The sequence below is a fragment of the Myxocyprinus asiaticus genome, chromosome 10, assembly GCF_019703515.2.
Source record: "Myxocyprinus asiaticus isolate MX2 ecotype Aquarium Trade chromosome 10, UBuf_Myxa_2, whole genome shotgun sequence".
Lineage (NCBI taxonomy): Eukaryota > Metazoa > Chordata > Actinopteri > Cypriniformes > Catostomidae > Myxocyprinus > Myxocyprinus asiaticus.
In genome coordinates, this window is record NC_059353.1 from 5,093,601 (window position 1) to 5,118,762 (window position 25,162).

At 38.9% G+C, this 25,162-nt stretch overlaps 1 pseudogene; it reads left to right on the forward strand.

The window, feature by feature from the left end:
- Positions 1–25,162, forward strand: part of LOC127447315 (mitogen-activated protein kinase kinase kinase 20-like) — a 100,433-nt pseudogene that overhangs the window by 50,989 nt on the left and 24,282 nt on the right.

The window sequence follows — 25,162 nt, forward strand, 5'->3', positions numbered from 1 at the left end:
GGAATCTGTGTATCATTTGTTCATTTCATATTCATTTAGGAATTCAAAATCGAAAAAACAAAAAAACGACTTATTTCATTGTTCGTTTACAAAACCAATATTAAAAAAACAAATAGTAACTTGTTTTTCGTAAGTTAAAATAGGAAAAATGGAACAATAACCACGGGACACTGCGTTTTGATTATTTGATTTCATTAATATATGCTGTGAATATTTGATTCGCTCATATGGGTGGACCTGAAACGCCCCTTTCTTCTGATTGGTCAACCTGCCCCGTCTTCTCAATGCTGAGACAGAATAAAAGTTCTCTGCTGTTTAATTGTTCACATGAATTTGTCTCAGTTAATATTAAATTTATTCTCCAAAACACACACACACACACACACACACACACACTAAGATGTTTATTAAGATTAATCCCTCGCTCTGTATGCCAAATGTCTTTCACTGTTATCCTTCTTCGTGCCACACAACTTGTTTTTATTCATTTATGTGTTACCATGCAGTGCAGCTGATCAGTTGAGCACTGGTGGTCTACACTGCACTGGACAATCGGCTGCAGTTGGGTGTGGCATTCGCAGTCAGGGTGACCAGATGTCACTTTAAAACCGGGGACAGTCCTGATTTTACAAGCCATGTACCTCGTCACGTGGACGGTTGGGACACCTTTTGTCCTAATAATAAGTCTAAGGCAGCTATAGTTTTATTGCTTTAAATAAGCATTTAAATTGACATCAGTGTTTCGTGCATTCTTTAAATTAGAAATTATCAAAGAGTATTGAAAGAATCGGTTTATTTTCATTTCTATATATTACAGTGCAATGAACAAAGCAAGATGCGGTTCAGGGAATATACAGACTTAACGCAGGGTGCATCCAAGACAGATAAGCATTCATGCCAGTGAATTATAACAGCTACAACAGTAAATAACAAATGATAAATAATAATAATAACAACAAATAAATCAGATATAACTATAATATACAGACATAAAATACTGCACTCAGAACCAAGGATGTAACCACATATTCAGGATTGAGGGGGACCAGATGTAATAATTTAATAATTAACCATGGACAAACCCAAATGTCTATGGTGGTAAAGGCCCTGCTCAGAACTGTCAGTTGGTGTGGCTGAAGAATTATGACTAAAAATGCTCCGATGCGCTTTCATTTCTTAGAGTACTTAAGGGACAGTCTGAAACTTCCACTCACTATTAAATGCAGTCGGTGTCCAATCACTCATTCAGCTGACGTGCATGTTAAGCATAAAACATTAAAAGTACACTTTTACATTCCAAATGTTGTAGTAGGTTGCCAGTTAAAAGACTGAGCTACTACAAGTGAGATTTTTACAGTAAATCCAATAATATTAATACAGTATTAGATTATTTAAAATAAATAAATAAATAAATTACCAAAATGTTATTTCACATTCCAAAGGTTGTAGTAAGTTCCCAGTAGATAAACTAATTTACGACAGGTGAGATTATTACAGTAAATCCAATAATATGAGTACAGACTTAGATTATTTTAGGATAAACATCATTAAAAACTCCTGAAAATGTTATTTTCACATTCCAAAGTTTATAGTAACTTCCCAGTGGATAGACTAACTGTAAAAATTCCACCTGTAGTAAGTCAGTCTATCTACTGGGAAATTACTACAACCTTTGGAATGTGAAAATAAATTTTTTTTAAAAAAACGTTTTTTTAAATAATCTAATGCTACTCATATTATTGGATGTACTGTAAGGCCCAATACCACAATCATAGGCAGGAAGACCTCCGCTATAATGGCCCCCAAGGCTCAAAAGTTTTCTATTATCCACCTATTATGGCTAGATCCTGCAGATTCAGATGGGCCAAATGCATCCCTAATTTTCTTTAGGGCTGTTGTCACATTAGTTATTATCTGAATTGTTAAACATTAACAGAGTTAAACATGAATCTCCTGTGAGGTTTAGCGAAACACAGTCCTCCAGTTTTGTCCATAAGGTAATCTACCATTTTATGATTTCAGTCAGTAGTTTTATTTGAGCTATTAATTAAATTAAATTATCATTCAGTAATCATATCATATAAATTTAATTATAAATTTTCAGACAAAAAGAGAGCTAGTCCCACAAATCCATCTGTTGAATTTATGTAAAGATCTCTTTTACACTGTTTCTTAAAACACATTTGATTACTTGTTCATTCTAGACACCTCATGACCATTCAGATAAGAAGGAAAACCATATACAGGTCTGGGTCACACTTTGGACAGTTCTGTGTGTGTCCAAAAAGTTTATACCACCACGTCCTTGGTGTGTTTTCCCTTCTATGATGTGGTTGTATTGTGTTCTTGTCTGATCATTGCCCTACTCCCAATCCAAGGGCCCCCTCAATTTTTCTGACCCTCGTTGGTCCCCCTAAGGGACTCTTCTGGCTCTGTCAAAGTTAGAGGCACGCCTGGTGTGAGCTGAGTTTCCTTGGCCCCACTGAGGTGCTTGCCGATCCTTTCTACTCCTCTTGGCTTGACAGGGCCTTCCTGTAGTGGCTGGCATGGATCCAAGTAGTCCTCTCCACGAATTGTACTGCAGAGTTGGTTACTAACAGCACCTGGTAGGGCCCGGTCCACCTAGGCTTCCTCCAGTTTCTCCTTTTGCAGTCCTTCACCACCACCCAGTCTCCTGGCTCCAGATAATGCAATTTCCCTTTTGCCTCCCTGGGGAGCGCTGCTTTTATCTGTTTATGAATATCACAAAGCACAGCAGAGAGGTTGCACAATAATGCAACATTTCATCCTCACACTGTTCAGTATCAGGCAACTGCCTTTTTTGTGGTCCAATTCCCATGTTAAGAGGCCTGCCAAATTAAATTTCAAATGGACTCAAACCATTTCATTTCCTGAGCCTTGCCCGCATCAGCATTAACACCAGTGGTAGTGCTTGAACCCAATATAGTCCAGTTTCAACAGAACATTTGCCCAGTTAGTTTTTTTAGTGTACCATTTTCTCTTTCCACTGCTCCCCAACTCTTAGGGTGGTAGGCGCAGTGTGTTGTCATATAAATTCTCAAATACTGACCGCTGTGATGTAGGGCTTGATTCACAAAGTGGGTTCCATTGTCACTGCTAATTTTCCCTGGAATGCCCCATCTGGGTATGATTTCTTGCATTAGAATTTTTGCCACTGCACTCGCATATGTCTTTCTGTGGGGTACGCTTCTACCCAGTTGGAGAACATGTCTACAATCACCAGGCAATACTTTTTGCCTTCTTAATTTGGCACATATTATACATTTTTGACAAAATATTTGGGCATAAATGGAAAACCCCTTTGTGAACCAGTACATATTTATTTGTGAACCAGTACCTATTTATTTCACTTAACATCCCTCCTTTTGACACATGGTCTACACCATGTATCAATTTAGCATAATGTGGAAATAAATGACGTGGCAGGCATGGTTTACCATTTGGGCCGACCCAAATACCGTTTTGCTTTGAACAGTCTCTTCCATCATTCTTCCAGGCAGCTTTCTCCTCTGCTGTGACTCTGCTCTGTAAATCAATTAAATCTGCATTTGGTGTGTGTGTGTGTGTCAGTTTGCAGAACAGAAACAAAATTGTGGTTTTGAACTTCCTGTTGATCAGTTTTCTTTGCTGCAATATCTGCTTGTGCATTTAACCATCAACAAATAGTTCAAACTCAGCATTGGAGAGTGGTGTATCCTTGAGGTCTGGCCTGGGGGAGCAAATGGCTGTTATTGAAGCAATCAGTCATGTGGTTCACCATCATCTGCTGTGGGAAGAAAAGTGGCAGGGTTAAGAACTGTACATATTTTAACAGTAATGTTTGGCATTTCCAATAATACAGCATTGTGTTTTAACCATCGTGCTGCAGACAGGCGAGTTGTTTTTTGTTTTAACAGTATGATAGATACTGCATGTGGGACCAGTAGGGTCTAATGTTGATAACCTACCAAATCTCTGGAAGCAAGCACTGCTTTTTCTACAGCAGCAACAGCTCTAAGGCATTTGGGCAGCCCAGTTGCCACTGTGTCTAATTTAGATGAGAGATAAGCTACTGGCTTTAATTTCCCCCATGGTCTTGTGACAGAACAGAAGTTATGTAACCTCCTTTTTCGTCCACAGTCTGCACAAAAGGCTTAGTTATGTCAATCAGTCCCAATGTGGGTATTGATTGTAAAGCCACCTTCAGTCCAAACTACTGTCATGTGCTGTCAGTTTTTTATGGCCAAAAAGTGGTTTTTGGAGTGATCACAACCGGTTCAGCGCCTTTCATTAATCCCACATCATATTTACTTTGGGCCCAAAGAGAACTTCAGAGAGCTCAGGAGGGTCTTCACCTGACGTGTGGTTGACCATTAAACATGTCTCCTCAACAATCTGAACAGTCCTGTCTATAGTTATGCCTAAGGGCATCTGTAATCTGTGAGTAGCATGCTTAACATTGTGTTGAACCCTTTTTTATTTCTTTTTTTAGAGGTGTCTTGCCAATCTGTGTCGAATACACAATTACGCACCCACGATCCTAAATCTTCCTATTTGACGTCAGTTGATTTAGATAATGAAATATGTGGGCTAGCCCCTGGAACATTGTAAAATTTGGCTCTTAGAGGCTCTGATAGCTGAACACCAAACCATTTTTTTCTCAAAGTCTTCCTCATTTCCTTCGGACACATAAGCAGTACAAACAATCGCCCTCTTGTGGGAAACCTAGTGTTCCCTGTGGTGTGTGTTTGTGTGCGTGTTTAACTGTCTGCCCACTGTTTCTCGTGAGGCTTCTGTGAGGTGCCATTCATAAGCCTAAAGAATGGGGGTGGGGACAGGGTTTGTTAGCATGGTGTAAGCGTGTGAGTGCTTTTCAGAGTCAGTACTACCCCTGCTTCGTTAGCCTTTAACATAATGCCTAGGGTACACATTAAATCTCATCCCAAAAAATTTATTGGGCAGCATTTTGAGAGTCGGAACGAACGTGTTATGGTGCCCTTCACATCATCTTCGATCGAAAGTGGCACCGTATAAAACTCTTTTACTGAATCACCAGTTGCCCCAATCGTTTTAATGTATCAATTACTAAATTTGGGAGGGGGTATCAATTCTTTGTTCATGATTACAGATTCTGTGGCAACGGAATACACTAAAAAGTAATTGGTTTGTTTCCAACTGTCAATGTGATGGTAGGCATCATTTTATAGGCTGAATTGGAAAGCATTGCATACATCATGTTTTCCTGGTGTGTGTGTGTGTGTGTGTGTGTGTGTGTGTTAGATTCTGACTCCCATGCCCTTGGTTCACCATCCCCTGTCCTCAGCCCCCAGGGAGTCAGTCCTCCTTTTGATGTATATGTGGCTTTGGGCACTCCTTAATGTCCTTTCTAATCTCTGGACAGTCTCTGATCCAGTGATCTGTTGCCCCACAGTTGAAACATCCATCTGCAGTGCCTATGTCTACCCCCCTGTTTCCTCCTCTGCCCCTCCCTCGGCCTCTGCCTCTTCCACACCCTCTTCCTCCCATGGGCTGGTCTTTTGCTTTGTATGCTTGCAACTGTGCCATTTATAGTCTGTCAGCAGTGGCTTTCTCTTTCTTCTGTGTTTTCTCGTTCAAAAGTTTCTTAGCGTGCACAGCATGATTTTCTACGCCTTGCTGGCGGGTACAGCTGTTGTTCTACATACTCAGGGGGTGATGCTTGGGGTGCTCTCGGTTGAACTGGGTCTTGCGCTGGTTCTCCGCCCACAGCCTATTGACCATCATGTTGGTCCTCATCTTGGTCCCGACGTCATCCGAAGGGGGTCGAGTCCAGGTCTGGGTCACCTACATATTTCAGACACTGAGAGATTTTGTTAGAGGGCCCTGTCCCTCAGGTTTGCTTCAGTTTACCAATCAGAAAATGCTTTCCAATTACCCTTAAATAACTCATGCTTTTTCTATTCTTTCTTAGTCATTGTCTCATGTTTTTCTTAACTTGCTTTTTCCCTCTCTATCAGTTTTTCCTTTATCTGTTTCATCTGTCTTGTGCTAAAACTTCCAATCTATGGAAAACCACATTCGGCTACCCAGATCTCTCATTGAGCGCAGCTGCTTGGTCCGTATTTAGTTAATATGTATTTACAATTTGGAGCATCCGTATCTGGACAGAGGTCTGGACCTCTATTAATGTCATTATTTTTGCTCGAATTCGATCCCGTTTTCTCTTTTTACTGCAGATAGGCGGTTCCCTAGCAGTTCCAAACCTGCCCTAGTAACCTGTCGGTTAAAATCATTTTATCAATTATTTAGAATCCCTTTTATTCCAGTGTTGGTCTTTCCTTAATTAAAGATTTACATTTCCCTAATTAAGAATAACAGTGGAATTTCTGTTGCGGTCTCAGACCGGCTATTCCAACCCTGGTCTTTCCTCAACTAAATAACAATTATAAAAATGATCATCTATTGAGAATCACAGTGGAATTTTCTTACCAGAAAGGTCACCTTTGTTGAGGCGACCCTGTCCTCAGGCTTCAGGTTCCCGCTTCTCACCCTCTTTTATAGGGGAGGTTCAGGTTTCTCAGGGACTTTAACCCCCACAATTGTAATTGTGCACACAACCTGTTATATATAATTATTATTTCAATCTATACGGTCCCGGACCGCAACTCGAGTTTTGCTGTTCCAAACAGCCAGTCTACTTTTACCTTATACCATCCCAGACAGTCACTCAACCAATGTGTCCCGGACCATCATTGGTAGCTCATCAGCTCATGTGAGATTTCCCTATTGCTGGACTGTGTCCTCACCCATGTCAGAATTCTATTGTCCTCTGGATACCGTATCAGGAACTCCATGATCTACATGTTACAGGCGTCCGTCTACACAAACCCCTTTGACTACGTCGGGGTGTGACTCTGAATCATGGACCCAGTCCCTGGCTGCACAGCTTTATCTGTCGTTATAGATTAGGGCGAACCTGAGTTAGGATCCCATCCTCGTCGCCACATTGTCATGGAAATTCTCCACCTAGAATTCACACGAGTGAGAGTATTCCAAACACATTACAGGACACAGTGCAGTCTTTTCCTCAGTGCTTTATTCATACCACCCGGCCGGATGGAGAAGCTCCTGTGGCTCCTCTCGAACACACACACATGGTAGGCTTATATCGGTTGTTACCAAGTTACATGTGTTTTGACCTCAGCAGATTTTTCATGTGATGTAGACGCAACAAAATGTTTGTTAGGGATGTATTGTATATCCTTGAGCGAACAGGTTGTCACAACAATCGGAACCTTAGCAGTATGAACAAGAAGATATTGTCTTCTGCCTGAAAAACAGACTGGTCATCCATGTCAACCCATAAGCACAACACAGGGCAGCTCCAACATTGCATTTTCTAGCTTAAGTATTTTATACATGAATAATAATGTTCTAATATACCTAACTATTATAATTTCTTTCACAAGGAAACATTTATATTCACAAATATGTATCTATTTGTACAAATAGGTGCACATTCATTTAATAATAAATTAAACAGACACAAGTAAAAACAGCCATGGTAAAAACAGCTAAACAAAAGTCTAAAAATTCAAATTAACAAAACAGAATAGACACAAAAACATGTCAATGAATGCACGCGTTCCACAAATGCACATTCAATGCTTCACAATGCCATTTTGTGTTTAATCTGGAACATCTTCCTTTGGTTAGACATGCAAATTGTGTTACATTTATTCAAAAGGTAACATTTGTATTCACAAATCTATTTGTACAAATCACTGCACATTAATTTAATTCGGAATTTCACAGACACAAGTTGAAAGGCATTTGAGTGTGGATTGTAAGATGCATGTATGACTTTTATCGAATTGATGGATGTGTTTACGCAGTTGTGAATAATTTTGATACTATACTTATCCCATAGTTAACAGCGTCATTATTTTTATTTTTACATAGATATCGGTAGGTCTATTACTAAAATCAGTTGACTCCAGCTCCCCTAGTTGCATTATATGCCAATGGTGTGAGTCCATAGATTGAAAGAAAAAAAAAATTTCCTTACATTTTGGTTTCCATCATTTATGTATTTTTTGGGGGGGGTTTCCATTAAAAAAAATCATCAATAACTAAATGTTGAGTCGGGGACCTCTGGTTGTGTTGATACAGACTGACCCAATTAGCTTTATGTAAAAACAATAGAAGTCTTAAGTATTTAGGTAAACGTGTGTTCATTGGCTGCTCGTCTACACCTTTTTCATGCTCTTCAAATTCACTTCTTTCCTTCTGAAATCATTTTCTTTCAAATTCAGATTTTGTCTGTCTACCGGGACTTTATAAGCCACACTAAATTCCCTTCTTCCTTTTCTTCTTTTTCTATGTTTGTCCTCTTGTTTTTGTTTTTTCTCTTTTTCTTTTCATCATACTCTCTCTAATTTCCTATTCCCTTCCTCGTTTTCTCGTTCCTCTCAGTTCTTCCTGTGGCCGCAGCAATCAGCTCAGGGTTGTTGTTTGAGTTGAGTGTGGAGGAATCGAGTTCAGAGGTGACGTGTGAGTTCAGCGGCTGTGCTGATGAAGAGATTGGTGGTCTGGCGCTGCAGGCCGTCATGAGGGGGTTTGTTGTGATGTTTCCCCTGGAGTTTCTCTCGGTTCATCTGCAGCAGTTGGGCATACAGGTCCATATGAGGACAACAGAGAACTCTTCCAAGACCTGCTCGCTTAGACAGGGATGCCAGGTCACCATGCCTTTGGGCATGGCTGCATTTGACTGGTCCAACGACAGCGATTAGGACACTGACAAACTGTGTTTGGGCATCCATTTATTTTCTCAATAAATATAAAGCTCAATAAAGCGCAACAGTCAGGCTCCAGAAGTAAAATCTCCATTTATTTTCTCCATAGAGAAATACATTTTTAATTACAATGTAAAAAAAAAAGTGAAGTGTAAATAATAATAATAATAGAAAAAAAGATCTACCATAAGCTTTGATACCATAAAGAATGATGTGTGGGTGTTTCTTCAACTTTAGACATTTTCATGCTCTAGAGCTTGATTTTGATTAAAATAAACAGATTATTATTATATTTTTTTTTTTCATATGAAGGTCTCATTAAAACTCATTGAAACTTTTTACCAGGCCTTCATCATTTATTTTTGGTATTTTTCATGTTTATTATGTGCACATTTTATTGTTTTAGCCTAGACCCAGACTTTCAATATTATATGTAATATATAAACTTTGAAAGTCCATTATTAAAATACAAATTATTACACTTTTAAAACAATGATCATTTAAATAAAAACCATTTCAATGTTTATTGTTTGAAAATTATATCTATCTATAAAAAAAAGACAAACAAACTATTGTCCCACAGTTGTGGTGTAATTTCCAACACACCCAACAGTTTTTTTCAAAAGTTAGTGTACTTGTTAACCAAGTTGACAAAAGTGTCAGTGAAGAGCATGCTTGAGAGGAAATATGAGACGTATGAAGAAAACAAGAAAACATAGACAAATCAAGGTAAATATCACTTGTAAGTATTTTTATTGGGAGCCATTTCCCAATTACCCAAAGTATAACAAATATTTTTAATTGTGTGTATTAAGGATACATAAAATGTTAGCTTTGAAATTAACCTCAAGACAGAGAGAGTTGGCTGTTTGATTTAAAAAAACTTTAAAAATGTAAATTCCATCAGCATCATTTCCAGCATAGAATTCTATTAAACACAATACAGAATTTGAGATGTGATGGAATTGACACTGTGATGGGAATTTTCATGAGAGAAATTACATAAATCTCTTGTGGAGCATGTACATACAGTACACTGTTGGACATTTTTAGTAGACTCATTTAAAAAATGAGTGAGAGTGTAAACCATGTTTTATGGATGCTTTCTTGAAGTACGCAGTGCTAAAACTGCCCAAAGTTGAAGAAACACCCATATACTTCTGTAGAAGCCACAAGTCAGTATGATTTCCTTTTCATCTTTAATAAATTGTGTTTAATAGCTGAATTCCCATTGAAAAACTACACTACCCATAATCCTGACGAGAGATCCACCAATCATCTGCGTCCTATTATATATTCCATTTCATGTCAAGCAACGTCGATATAAATGAAGACAACCTATTTCTAAGAATTTGGTAGTGTAAATGGGCTGTATGCAATGCATCCCCTGCTCTGTTTGTCACCTGTGCTGCTCCAGACCATGATGTATATGTTGTATGTTCTCTATCGGCTTCTTTGGGACTGTTGGCTCTCTTCCTGCTCGTCCCTTGTCTCACCTGCTTGAAATATGCTTTGCTTCTCTCCCATTGTTAATTGTTTTGTAATGTATATTCGTTATATGTTTCTCTTTATATGTTTCTCGTTTTATGTTTTATTTTTGTACAGCATCTGAGCTTTGGAAAGAAGCTATACAAAATAAACATTATTATAATTATAATTTTTAGCAAATCATGGCTAGTATTAAAAGTGATCTATAGCTCTTGAAAATCATCTGCTGGTGGAATCCCTAAACTGCAAATGCAGACCTAGAACTGATCTCAAACATCTTAGTGCAATTTCCTATTTCTCAGGAAAATAGAAAATTGCGCTTTGCGCCACTTCATTAACATACAATACACCCACAGTTTGCGCGCCTACACCCGCAGATAGCGCAAACACTCCCATCCACTTGCACTTTGCGCTGGCACGCTCTAATGAAATTTCCACTAAGAATCAGCTCTTTAAAAATTATATAAGACATAACGCATGGTTTTTGCGCTTAGCGCTGCCCCCAGAGCGGTCATGAAAATACAGCCCACAATGTTTCATGGGATGCATAATTCATTCATAAAAGACGTTACATACACACGTCTTGTTCCTGGTCTGTAGATATAAAAAAATGGCTATTTTTGCTTATAACTTTTGAATAGTTTGGCCTAAAATTATGAGGCTGGTCTCTTTGGATTCCTTAAGGATTCAAACGAGTCAAATGATACCACATTTTCTTATGTGGGCCATAGTAGGCATTGGCCATTTTGAACGCATTGGCATATCATTAAGAAATTGGGTATGTGTCATCGGGGCCATGGCCTGTAGGTACTCAAAAAGTTTGGGAACAGCGCCACCTAGTATTCAAAAGATATGATTAAATGTTTATAACTTTGGATTACTTTGGCCTATTTTTATGGGACTTGTTTTGTTAGATTCCTTGGGTCATGCTGAGCATGATGATACCACATTTGCCATGGTCCACTATACTTCTTGAAAACCTACTTTTTCAAACTCCTCCTAGGCCGTATGTACGATTTGCACAAAATTTTCTAAGGATCTGTATCATCTAAGGATCCTCCTGACAAAAAGTAATAAAAAGCTTTTCGATTGACAAGGCGGTTATTGAATAAAACATCTACGAATTCGACCGAGAGATGGCAAAAATGATCTGAGGCTGTACCTCAGCAACACTGTCATATTGAAACAAAACTTGGTATATGTCCTCACCACCATGCCTTTAGGGTACCTAAGCACTTTGGGCACAGTGCCACCTAGTGGTGCAGAAATCTGGAAAATTGCTTTTTTGGACCATTTCTTTTCAGTAATTTAGGCTAAAATTATGACACTAATACCAAAATGTATATTTGACCTTATGATCTTGCTCTGAGATTCCATATGAAGTTTCAGGATGGTGTCATCTAGTGGTCAGAAGTTATCATAAATGGTTCTATGTACCAATTGCCTTTATACTGCTTGATCTAAAATTATGATTTTGGCCTTTGTTATGAATCCCGCCTTTGTTGTTCCTCCCACTCACCACCAGAGGGCTTCATCACCTGGAGATTGACTTTAACTCTCTGGATTCCATTTCCCATAATCCCCGTACCTGGCAATGATTACCTGTTCACCTGTTTCCAATCTATTCAGCTATTTAAGTCTCACACTCACTCTCTGTCATTGCAAAGTCTTGTTTTGCCCTGGCTGACATTTCTAAGCGGTCTCTGAGTTTTCTGTATTATCTGTGTATGATCCTGGTCCGTTTACCCTGTCTTGACCCGTTGCTGCCTGCCTACTATTACTGCCTTGATTTCCTTAATATAACTTGTGATTGTCTGCCGCCTGCCCTGACCTCTTGCCTGTTTATTTACTACCACTCTGGATTTCCTTTGATAGGACTGTTGCTGGTGACTGAACCCCTGCCTGTCTGTATTACTACGTCTATTATGATTAAAGCTGCACATGGATCTCAACTCCGTTGACTTATCATTACAGTTTCATTGGATGGGCCAGCAATGCTTGCTAAGCTGCTAATTCTGCTCCTAAAGTGCACGGCCCCAGTAATTGCTGCTTGCAGCACTATTTATACATTTAGGTTTGTTTATTCATTCATTCTGTCTGTATTTGCTGTCTAAACTGTATAACACACAGTCTTTTAATTCTGGGATTCATTTCACTTATATGGACGTTGCTACAGTAATCCCCAAAACAGCCTTATAGATTTAAGTTGAAACATTGTTTAATGAAACCTTTAAAGTGTTACTACATGAGTTTTAGTGTTGATAACAAACTTCTATTACTTATATTTTCACACAGGGGGCCTGGGAAGCTCAGCGAGTAAAGACGCTGACTACCACTCCTGGAGTCACAAGTTCGAATCCAGGGCATGCTGAGTGACTCCAACCAGGTCTCCTAAGCAACCAAATTGGCCCGGTTGCTAGGGTGGGTAGAGTCACGCTGGGTTAACCTCATCATGGTTGCTATAATGTGGTTCTCGCTCTCGGTGGGGCACGTGGTAAGTTGTGCGTGGATGCCACGGAGAATAGCGTGAAGCCTCCACATGCGTTATGTCTCTGCGGAAACGCACTCAACAAGCCACGTGATGAGAATATTTTCACACAAAAAAGTCTCTGTTAGAATGTCTTAATGAGAAACTCCTCTCATGGTAAAAGAATATTCTGGGTTTAATACAAGTTAAGCTAAATCAACAGCATTTGTGGCATAATGTTGATTACCACAAATTATTTCAACTCGTCCCACCTTTTCTTTAAAAAAAACCCTGCAAAAATCAAGGTTACAGTGAGACACTTACAATGTAAGTGGGGGCCAATTTTTGGAGTGTTTAAAGGCAGAAATGTGAAGCGTATATGTGGGGGGGTTGGGGCGTGGTCGAGTGCAGGTCTCTGGAGAGCAAGGTCGGGAGAAGTCAGTGGTAAAAGATTCATACCTGTGATCACGAGGATTCACACCTGTGAAAAATATATACTAAAAAACAAGACATTATCCCATCCATCCATCGTAAATTCACATATTCATCCATCCTTCCATCCATCCAATAATCCATCTTTCATATATCCACATATTCATCCATCTGTCTGTCCTTCCATTGATCCATCCATCTATCTTCTATCTTTCTGTATATCTGCATAACCATCTGTCCGTCTGTCCCTCCATCCATCTATCTTTCCATATATCCATCTGTCATTTTCTGTCTCATCCGAAGGACAGTGCCATTTTACAGTATAGTATCCCTGTCACTATACTGGGGTGTTTGGACCCACACAGACCTCAGGGTGAGCACCCCCTGCTTGCCTCACTAACTCCTCTTCCAGTAGGTCTCCCATCCATGTATTGACCAGGCTCAACCCTGCTTAGCTTTAGTGGGTAACAATTCTAGAACTCCAGGGTGATATTGCTGCTGACAAAACAAGTTATATCTATCTATCCATTCATTCATTCATCCAGCCAGCCATCCACCTATCCATCTGTCCATTTGTCTATCCATCCATCCATCTTTGTATCCCTGTTAGTATAAATTTCAAGCAAAGGAGTAATAACTGTAACCCAAAAATTTAACTTCTGTCATCATCTGTGAAACACAAAACAAGTTATCTAGCAGTATGTCTAGGCTGCTCTTTTCTATGGAATTGGTTGATGATTCAAACTGTTAACGGGTGGTCACAATTACAGCAGTTAAACTACTGGAGGTTCTTTGTTTTTTTAGTAGGCGTTTCTATTCGACTGCAATATCTAGCTGTATCAGGCGTGAAAACTGCTCAACTTTGTTGCATTGCCAATGGGTACTGTTGCGCTTGACGCTGGAAATCACCATCTCTCATTAAAAATGAATGATTTCCAGTAGCTGTATGTGTGAACACCCCTTTAAACTAAAAAATGGACAAGCACCATAAACATTGTCCAAACGACTTGTGTTATATTCCAATTCTTCTTAAACATTGTGCTAGCTTTATATGAGAAACTAACTGAAATGTAAGTCTCTCTCTTCTTCTGTGTTTCAGCTTCTTCCAAACCTGGCGATTACACTCCTGGACAGAAGAGCATGTGGTTGGTAGAATTTGTTCTCTTATTAACAGAAATAGTAAGAATAATATATACAGTTGTGCTCAAAAGTTTGCACACCCTTGGAGAATTTGTAATAATGTACCATTTCTAAAGAAAACATGAGTGAGTAGGCAAAACACATTTATCTTATTTCTTATGGGATTCATATTCAACTGTACGTTATAACAGAATGGCACAATCATAAAACAAAACATGGCAACAAAGAAAAAAAAATGAAATGACCCCTGTTCAAAAGTCTGCATACCCTTAGTTCTTAATATTGTGTATTGCTCCCTTTAGCATCAATGACAGCGTGCAGTCTTTTGTAATAGTTGTCTATGAGGCCCCAAATTCTTGCAGGTGGTATAGCTGCCCATTTGTCTTGGCAAAATGCCTCCAGGTCATGCATAGTCTTTGGTTGTCTTGCATGAACCACATGTTTGAGATCTCCCCAGAGTGGCTCGATGATATTAAGGTCAGGAGACTGTGATGGCCACTCCAGAACCTTCACCTTTTTCTGCTGTAACCACTGGAGGGTCAACTTGGCCTTGTGCTTAGGGTCATTGTCGAGCTGGAAAGTCCAAGAACGTCCCATGTGCAGCTTTCGTGCAGAAGAATGCAAATTGTCAGTATTTTCTGATAACATGCTGCATTCATCTTGCCATCAATTTTCACAAGATTCCCCATGCCTTTAGAGCTCACACACCCCCAAAACATCAGTGAGCCACCACCATGCTTCCCCTCTCCAAACATAGCTCTATGGTTGTGACCATAAAGCTCTATTTTGGTCTCGTCACTCCAAATTACAGTGTGCCAGAAGCTGTGAGGCGTGTCAAGGTGTTGTCGGGCATATTGTAACCGGGCTATTTTGTGGCATTGGCGCAGTAAAGGCTTCTTTCTGGCAACTTGACCATGCAGCTCATTTTTGTTCAAGTATCGTCATATTGTGCTCCTTGAAACAACCACACCGTCTTTTTCCAGAGCAGCCGGTATTTCTCCTGAGGTTACCTGTGGGTTTTTCTTGGTATCCCGAACAATTCTTCTGGCAGTTGTGGCTGAAATCTTGCTTGGTATCAAGAGATCCCCGAATTTTCCACTTCTTAATAAGTGATTGAACTGACTGGCATTTTCAAGGCTTTGGATATCTTTTTATATCCTTTTCCATCTTTATAAAGTTCCATTACCTTGTTACGCAGGTCTTTTGACTTTTTTTTTTTTCTGCTCCCCATGGCTCAGTATCTAGCCTGCTCAGTGCATCCACGTGAGAGCTAACAAACTCATTGACTATTTATACACAGGCACTAATTGCAATTTAAAAAGCCACAGGTGTGGGGAAATTAACCTTTAATTGCCATTTAAACCTGTGTGTGTCACCTTGTGTGTCTGTAACAAGGCCAAACATTCAAGGGTATGTAAACTTTTGATCAGGGCCATTTGGGTGATTTCTGTTATCATTATGATTTAAAAAGGATCCAAACAACTATGTGATAATAAATGGCTTCGTATGATCACTATCCTTGAATAAAATACTTTTTTTGCATGATCAGTCATATTTTCAAAATCAATGCCAAAATTTCTCAATTTCTGCCAGGGTATGCAAACTCTTGAGCACAACTGTAGTTTACTTTCAGATTTGCATCTAAATCTTTTTATTTTTCATTCACAGCATTTCTGGATGCAGCAGATCTTTGGAGGTAAGATTCTGTTGTTTTATTTCTTTTATTGACTCTTTTATTGAGATTTTATTTGAGAGTGTTTATAGGCTCATACTGAAGACTTTTTACAGTGTGTGTGTGTGTGTTCGTGCAGGTGATGGTGAACTGCAGCAATATGCTGATGTGTTTAAGCAGAATCACATAACTGGACAGAGACCGCTGCTGCTGTCAGAGAGTGACATGAGAGATCTGGGTGTGACATCAAAAGGACACACTATACACCTCAAGGTAGTACACTAACCTTAATTCACTTATGCATTTTGTTCTCAAGATTTAAAAAAAATGATTTCTCACTATGCTCAAATTTGCCAAGATACCAAATTCTGCAATCAAAAGTCATGAGAGTTTAATAAGAAATCAAATATTTCTACATATGTCAGCATTTGTCTCATTTGTGTTTATTTTTATCTCTCCCAAGGAATTTTTGGAGAAACGGAGACAAAGTTGATAATTAAACAAAACAACTAAAATGATCTCATCATTTACTCACCCTCATGCCATCCCAGATGTGTATGACTTTCTTTCTTATGCTGAACACAAAGGTTGTCAATAGATCAATATTTAAGTCCTTTTGTTTTACTATAAATCTCCACTTTCACATTCTTCTTCTTTTGTTTTTGTTTCACATTCTTTGTACATATCGCCACCTACTGGGCAAGGAGGATAATTTTTAGTAGTTTCTCACCAACACCTATTATATAGCTTCTGAAGACATATATTTACCCACTGGAGTCTTGTGGATTAATTTTATGTTTCATTTATGTACTTTTCAGAGCTTCAAAATGCCTGATCACCATTCACTTGCATTGTATGGACCAACAGAGCTGAAATATTATTCTAAAAATCTTAGTTCGTGTTCGGCAGAATAAAGAAAGTCATGCATATCTGGGATGGCATGGAAGTGAGTAAATAGCTGGGTTTCCATCCAATCATTTTTATGCTCATTTTCAAATTGCGCATAAGAAATTGGAAATGCATGATATGCAAATAAACTCTCAAAATTTGCATAACATTTAATGCGCTAGGAGGAGGTGGATTTTTGCATTAGTTAAAATGCACATTAAGGTGATGGAAACCTTATTGAATGGTTTATTCACAAACGATGTGTTTTACTTTTGACCATTCGATGTGACTGGCCTAACGAAAGGTCCAACCTTGGCACACAATTCTTCATTCCCTTGGCATAACGAAGTTTAACCCAGAGCTGGTTTTTAAAGTGGGTCCTCACAATCCGCCAGAACAGTTTTGAGCACGGGCGTTCCCATGTATGCAGAGGCTGGCAGTGTATGGGCATCGCATCCATTTCAGCCCTTATTATATCAGATATTACACTTATTCTGTGGTGTCTCCTTGCAGCATTTAATAAAACGAGGTAAAATTGCTCTGATCCTGTGAATAAAACTCTCCCCGTAGCAAAGAGATCATTCAGCTGCTCCATCAAGACAAGGCGGGCCCCCTCCAGATAAAGTGCATGATGTAGTGGATGGAAACTTTTTAGAAATGCGCTTAAAAAATGTTAAACATTTAGATGGAAACCCAGCTAATGATGACAGTGTTAATTTTTGGGTGAACTATCCCTTTAAATCTCTTGAGCTGTGAAAGAGCAACCACTGAGCATTACATTTTCCCAGGAAAATGCTAGTAACTGTCAGCACACATCTGAACCTGTAAGGCATTAGTATGTGAGCTCCATAGAGAGCATGATTAGTTGAATGAATTACATTAGATGTATATGGCATATCCCAGAGTATGAATTACATGTTCATAAGTGATCCACAGTGGTATTAATTGTTGTTTTGCTGCTCTAAGTCCATTAACAGGTAATAATTATGTTACATTCACACACAGCTGGTCACTGGCTGATTGTCAGTGCGTTGCATAACCCCTTCATAAATCCATCTTGTAATGTTTTAAACATTGTCAAATCTTTTTTTTTTTTTTTTTGCAGACTGAAATTGAGAAACTTACCCTCGACTACCTGAGTCTGTTCCACTTTCCCCCATTGATCAAGGCATGTGGTCTGTCTATCCATCCATCCATCCAGGCCTGATCTCATGAACATTGTGACTGTGGCAACAATTTTGCTAAACGAAATTACGTGCTTCATTACACGTTGCAGTTTCCCAGTGAAATGTCCAGTGGTGGGCGCCAAAAGAGAGAGAAATGTTTAGGCTTGGGATCGATGCCTTTTTCACGCATTGATAATCGAAATATCAAAATAATGATTATTGATATATATCAGGATTTTTTCAGAAATAAATAGGAATAGCCGTTGCACAATAGTCTTTGTCTTTTCAAACATATTTCTCAACAAAACATTGGTAAAGTGTGAGCTGCAGGGTACATTAAAGGGGGTTGCACACCAGACTGTCTGGTGGATGACATGGTGTTTTCTAAAATTAGAAATAATTATTTTCTATGAAGGTACATACACAGCACGGTCTTGCCATCTCTCGAGACTGCTCTAAAATCTGCAGTGCCACGGAGCATAGAGAAATTGCGTAATAATTTACATAAAAAATGTATCCCCTTTTCTCCCAATGTTGGAATGCCCAATTCCCACTACTTTAGTAGGTCCTCGTGGTGGTGTGGTTACTCAACTCAATCCGGGTGGCGGAGGACAAGTCTCAGGGGCCGTTTACAAGACAACGTTTTCAACTAAAAACTGAAAACTTTTTATGCGTTTTGGCTGTTCGTTTACACGACAACGACGTTTTGGAGCCTGAAAATGCAAACTTTTGAAAACGGGTTTCAAAGTGCACGTTTTTGAAAACTATGCCGTTATCGTCTCCGTGTAAACATACAAAAACACGAATTTGTGAAAACGATGACGTCACGTGCACACTTATTACATGTTATATAAAGATTGATGGATTGATAGGCATCAATTTGAGATGTATAATTATCAATATGAATACTGGTGTCTGTGCAAATAACAATAGTCAACAATTTATTCATTTGGAGTGTTTTGTATGGAGTGTGAACATTGTACAGTAGGCAGAACCTGCAATTTGAAAATCTTGAAATTAATGTATGGATTCAGATGAGAAAAATGTATTTGTATTTTAAATGTTATTTATTTATTTACTTAATTGTATTTGATGTACCTTTACCCTGCAATTCATTCACCCACCGCTTATGTATATAGCCTATAGACAGAGATGTGATGCCATGTACAGTATTCAATGATATGCTTAGAATATGAAAACATGAGGCCGTGAAAATGCATGTTAGATCCAGTGTACACAAGACCTCTCTCTCCATCAGAAGATGTTCAAAACCAGTCAACATCAACAGCTTGTTATGTTAACTTACTCTCCTACCAGCCCAAGACTCAGCAGGGGGAATACAGAAGATGGCAGGAGACAAAGTGATGGTAAAAATGAACAGAGTTTATTGAATAATCTTGAAAGTTCAGTCTATAGGCATGCGCGCGAGTACTTCAAAACAACACGCAAGACATTCAAAACTACAATGGCGGACTACAGGACTGCGTTTGTGCTGCTCAAGATTTTGAGTTTATTGACATTTCTCCAGCAAAGTAATTGTAGTAATAAAGCAACCTCATCATCAGTCCAGACAAAATTGCTCGATGCTTTCGCCATCATAATTTTTTGTATTCACCGCTCTGTGGAAGAATGCCTATGTACGCAGGCGCGTAGTGTTTCTTTACAAAGTGACATCGCCAACTACTGGCCTGGCATGCATAATACAGCATTTTTAGTCGTTTTCGCGGATCCGTGTGAACGGGGATCATTTTGACAACGTTTTTGTCTGTACGCGAAACTTTTCAAAAACGCAAAGGAAAAACTTTTCTGTTTTTAGTGCATCGTTGTCATGTAAACGTACCCTCAGTTGCCTCCGTTTCTGAGACTGTCAATCCGCACATCTTATCACGTGTCTTGCTGTGCATGACACTGCGGAGACTCCACATGTGGAGGCTCATGCTAAACTCTGCAATCCACGCACAACTTACCACACACCCCACTGAGAGCGAGAACCACTAATAGCAATCATGAGGAGGTTACCCCATGTGACTCTACCCTCCCTAGCAACCGGGCCAATTTGGTTGCTTAGGAGACTTGGCTGGAGTCACTCAGCACACCCTGGATTTGAAGTTGCAACTCCAGGGATGGTAGTCAGCGTCAATACTCGCTGAGCTACCCAGGCCCCCATAATAATTTCTAATCGTTCAGTTTGCGCACTTAAACCCGTTTCACACACTAACCTGCAAACTCATGAATGTCACTTTCATTCTTGAAGTACAAAAACCTTTGTAACTGTTGCGTATAAGCATCCTGTGCAAGGAGCTCTAAAATACCAATCCTATGTTGTGATTCCTGTGCCTTGCGACCTGCTTCAGTAAATGTTATTTCACCCCCTTGTGGTCTCCTAATGCTATTACGCCAAACATTCAGTAGAAGCCCAACTGAGTGAATTGTAAAGCATGCAAATTAGGCTTCTAATTAAATTGTCTGCTAAATGTTAATATATCGATACCTTAAAAATAAATGGATAAAATAACATGCCAAACAATAATCGATATATCAATATTTTATGACATGCCTAGAAGCAGTGTCATAATCAGACAAGGTTTTAAAGGTGAATATTAGATTGAGGTTTTACCAAGGAAAACGCACCTCCCTAACCTAAAGCTTTAAACTAAAAAGAAAATGAGAGGTAAACAAAACATCCTTGCCTTAAACCAACACCTTAACCTAACTGATAGTGTCCAAAAAAGCAAATGCGTAATGAAAATGTAGCTTCAATGACACTTTCGTGCAAAAATACATGTTTATAAAGTCATAACCAGCTGTTGTACTCATGATTTGTGTGAAAGTGAATAAAACGCTCAGTTGTTGTAGTGCCTCTAGTGTAAATTTCACCAGGAAACTGCAGCGAATAGTAGAAGGCGGGATGTAAAACTGCAAAAATGTAGTTATAGTAACGTTCATTCTATGAGACTAGATCTATTTATCTATCTAAATTTATTTGAATGTTCTTAATGTCCACTTTCAGGATGGTTTGGCCACTGAGGTAGAGGAGGACTTAAGGAAAACTGTAAATCTGGAGTTGGTGTTTGGATATCACTGGAAAGCAGGCACAGGACCTACAGTAAATTACACCACCATTACTTACCACTTTATTATGTGTAGGATCCATTTAGCCTATGTTGTAAACATTTATCCACATGATCTTTATTTTTGGTCTTATATTTTTATATCACTCACAAGACAGATTTCAATTTTTTAATGGTATTAGGAAAGTATTTTGTTGGCACTATACAAAACTTCAACTGGATTTTTTACATTGTCTGAAGAAAATGTGAGTGGTGCTTTCAAACAATCACAGTGTTAGGGTGTTGGTTGCCAGGGCACTGCTGTATAGTTGTTAGAGTTCTTTGTAGGGATGGAGGATATGGAATTTCTGCAGCTATACTATAACAATTCACAGCTCATTGTGGCTGATACTGATAACTGATCATTCACAGCTTATTGTGGTCAATACAGATAAGTGATAATTCATAGCTCATTTTGGCTGATACAAGAACCATTAATTCACAGCTCATTGTGGCTGATACTGATAACTGATAATTCAGTTTTTTGTGGCTGATAACAAAACTGATAACTGATAATTAACAGTTGATTTTGACTGATACAATACTGATAATTCACAGATAACTTTGGCTGATACCGATACCAATAACCAATCATTCACAGCTCATTGTGTCTGATACGATAACCAGTACTTCACAGATCACTGTGGCTGCTACCAGTATGATAATTCACAGCTCATTGTGGCTGATACTGTTAACCGATAATTAACAGCTCATTGTGGATGATACAATACCATTAATTCACAGCTCATTATGAAATGAAATGAAATGAAATGCACTTTTATTGTCCCCAGAGGGAAATTTGTTTTGGACTCAAGGTGCATTTACAATGACAAGTTCATTGGATCATAAATAGCAATACAAATAAGAATAAATACAATAAAAACATAAATCCCTAACCTTAAATTTTTTTTTTTTTTTTTTTTACTCATTGTTTAACATTTTAATAGAGGTAGGTATAAAAGATTTTTAAAACGATTATACCTACACATTGGCAATCTGTACCATCTTCCAGAGGGTAACAATTCATACTCTGAGTGCAATATATGCAGTGGGTCAGCTAAAATTGTATGTGCTTCCCTGAGAACCAACTGTTCATACAGTGACTCAAGGGCCTGATATTCCCTTTTCCCTGCAATCTTCATTGCAATTTTAACCAGGCGCCCAAGCTTAGATTTTGCTTGAACCATAAGGTTACCAAACCATACTGTGATGCCATATCTAATTAAGCTCTCTACGACTGCCCATCAGCGTCGCCAGGTCATTTTTCCGGGGCTTCAGCCCCGAATGTTTTGACTGTAGCCCCGAATGTAATTTTAAATGTAGGCTACGCAATAATATTGCTACATTTTGTTTGAAGTTCATATGATGCCCCGAACTTCCTCAAGACCTAGAAACGCGACTGCCCGATAAAATAAGCACATCATTTTCTGATCAACTCCATACAGCCTAAGTCTATGCATAAAATACAGTTTCTGCTGCACATGAGAGCAAACTGTGTCCACATGAATCCCCCAGCTAAGTGTATTATCAATATAGATACCAAGGTACTTGTAGGAACACATTTGCCTAACCGATGTTTCATGTATAATCACTGGTGTATGATCGCCTACTGATCTGGGGTCAAAAATCATCTCTTCTGTCTTTTTGTATTTAAAATAAGATGATTTAAATCACACCACTCTACAAACTTTGATACCTCTAAAAAATATACTGATGGATCAGAATTCTCATACAGAAGGCTAAGTACAGCTGTATCGTCTGAGAATTTTACAATAAAATTATTCTGATTACAACTCGAACACTCATTGGTATACAATGTGAAAAGTATAGGAGAACTGACACATCCCTGTGGAACACCTGTGCTAATACTTTTCAAGTCTGATAAAGTATGGTTGACTCTAACCTGTTGTGTCCGATTAGTTAAGAATGATAAATACCACCTAATTAAAAATGGGTTCACATTCAATGTTTTTAATTTATGAATTAAAAGTTGGGGCTTAATCGTATTAAAAGCAGAACTAAAATCCACAAATAATAGCCGTGCATAGGCTTTTGTATTTTCCAGATGTTTAGTAACAAAATTGGTAACCGTATTAGCCGCATCTTCTGTACTACGTCCCTGCCTATACACGAACTGTAATGGGTCAAGAACTGGATTAACTTCTGCCTTTAAAATGGACACCATATACTTCTCAAAGCTTTTCATTACACAGGATGTCAAGGCTACTGGCCTAAAATCATTGTTCTCACTCAAACCTGGTTTCTTTGATAATGGAACAATAATTGATTTTTTCCAGAGATCAGGTATAATATGAGAGTCCACAGATTGCTGAAAAATAGGACACCATGCAGCAGTAAGTTCCTCTGCACAAGATTTTAACAATAGAACTGAGATACCGTCAGGACCTGTGGACATTTTAGTACACAGTCGACTGAAAATTAAACAAACTTTTTGTGGTTCAACAGTGACCCCTATCAGATGTATCCTCTATTACAATTGACTCCAAAACTTCCCTGCATTCCAGTGTACGGTCCTGTGTATCAAACCTGAGGTAATAATCATTTAACTCATTTGCTTCCCTCAGGTTATCATTAGTGATGAGACGCTTATGATTTGTGTTCATATTAGTCATAACTTTAAAGGTGTCCCATAATTTCTTAGGATTAGTTGAAATAAAACTCTGTTCCAAAATCTCTTTCTGTCTTCCCCTGGCCTTTCTTAGCATACCATTCAACTCCTTCTGTATTAATCTCACACCCAAAAGGCTTGTTTTTTCCGATTAATGCAGTCTTTTATCTCCTTTGTGATATACGGCTTATTATTTGATAAATGGTCACACACTTTTTTTCCAGCACATTATCCACACAAAAATTTATATACTCTGTGATAGTGTCAGTAGCCTCATTGATGTCCAAACTGTGAAACATATCCCAATCAGTACACAGAAAGCATCCCTTAAGTTTTTCTATGCTGTCCTTGGACCACACAGAAACAGTCTTAACTTCTGGCTTTCTAGATTTAAAAACCGTCTTGTATATTGGAGTTAAATGAATAATATTGTGATCAGAGTTTGCAAACGGAGGTTTTGGTCTAGCAATATATGCATTTCTTATGTTGCCATAACATTTATCCAAGATATTTCGATCACGTGTTTCACACTGAACATACTGTTACACCAGTTGTCTCTGATGTAGATACAGAGGCCTCCTCCTCTGCTCTTTCCAGCCGCCTTCGTTCTGTCCGCACGAACCAGGGAGCGTCCTTCCAGCTGAACTAGTGTGTCAGGAATGTTTTGATGTAACCAGGTCTCTGTGAACACCATGAGGCTGGATTCACAGTTCCTATAACACAGTCTGTTGTTAATGTGAAGCTCCTCCATCTTGCCTCTCAATGACCGTACATTTCCGAAAACAATCAAAGGAAGCGGTGGTCTGTTCAAACCTTGTAGCTGATACTGATACCAATAACCGATCATTCACCGCTCATTGTGGCTGATACGATAACCAGTATATGGCGGTGGGGGCGTGTTCGTCCAGAGAGAGAGAAAGCAGTAAGGGTGCACACACCTGAGCACTATAATGTCTAACACCTGTTTCTGACTGCAGTAAGCACTGGGGAGAGCGATATAAGGAGGAACCACGCCAGCGAAAGAGAGAGAGAGAGAGAGAGACACGTGGCCACGCTGCATGTGTGTCTGTGTCCTTATGTTTTACGTTGTTTTAATTTCATTTATATCATTAAAGTTTATGTTGGCTGTTCAGCTGGTTCCGCCTCCTCTTTGCCCGTCCCTTTAACTGTTACACAGTCATTTACAGATCATTGTAGCTGATACCAATATCATAACCAATAATTCACAGCTCACTGTGGCCGATACTGTTAACCAATAATTCACTGCTCATTGTGGTCGATACAATAAAACCAATAATTAATCGGTCAATGTTACCGATATGATAATTCACAGCTTATTGAAATAAATGATATTACACTTGGTTGCTAGGTTGTGCTACGCTGGTGTGAGTGGTTA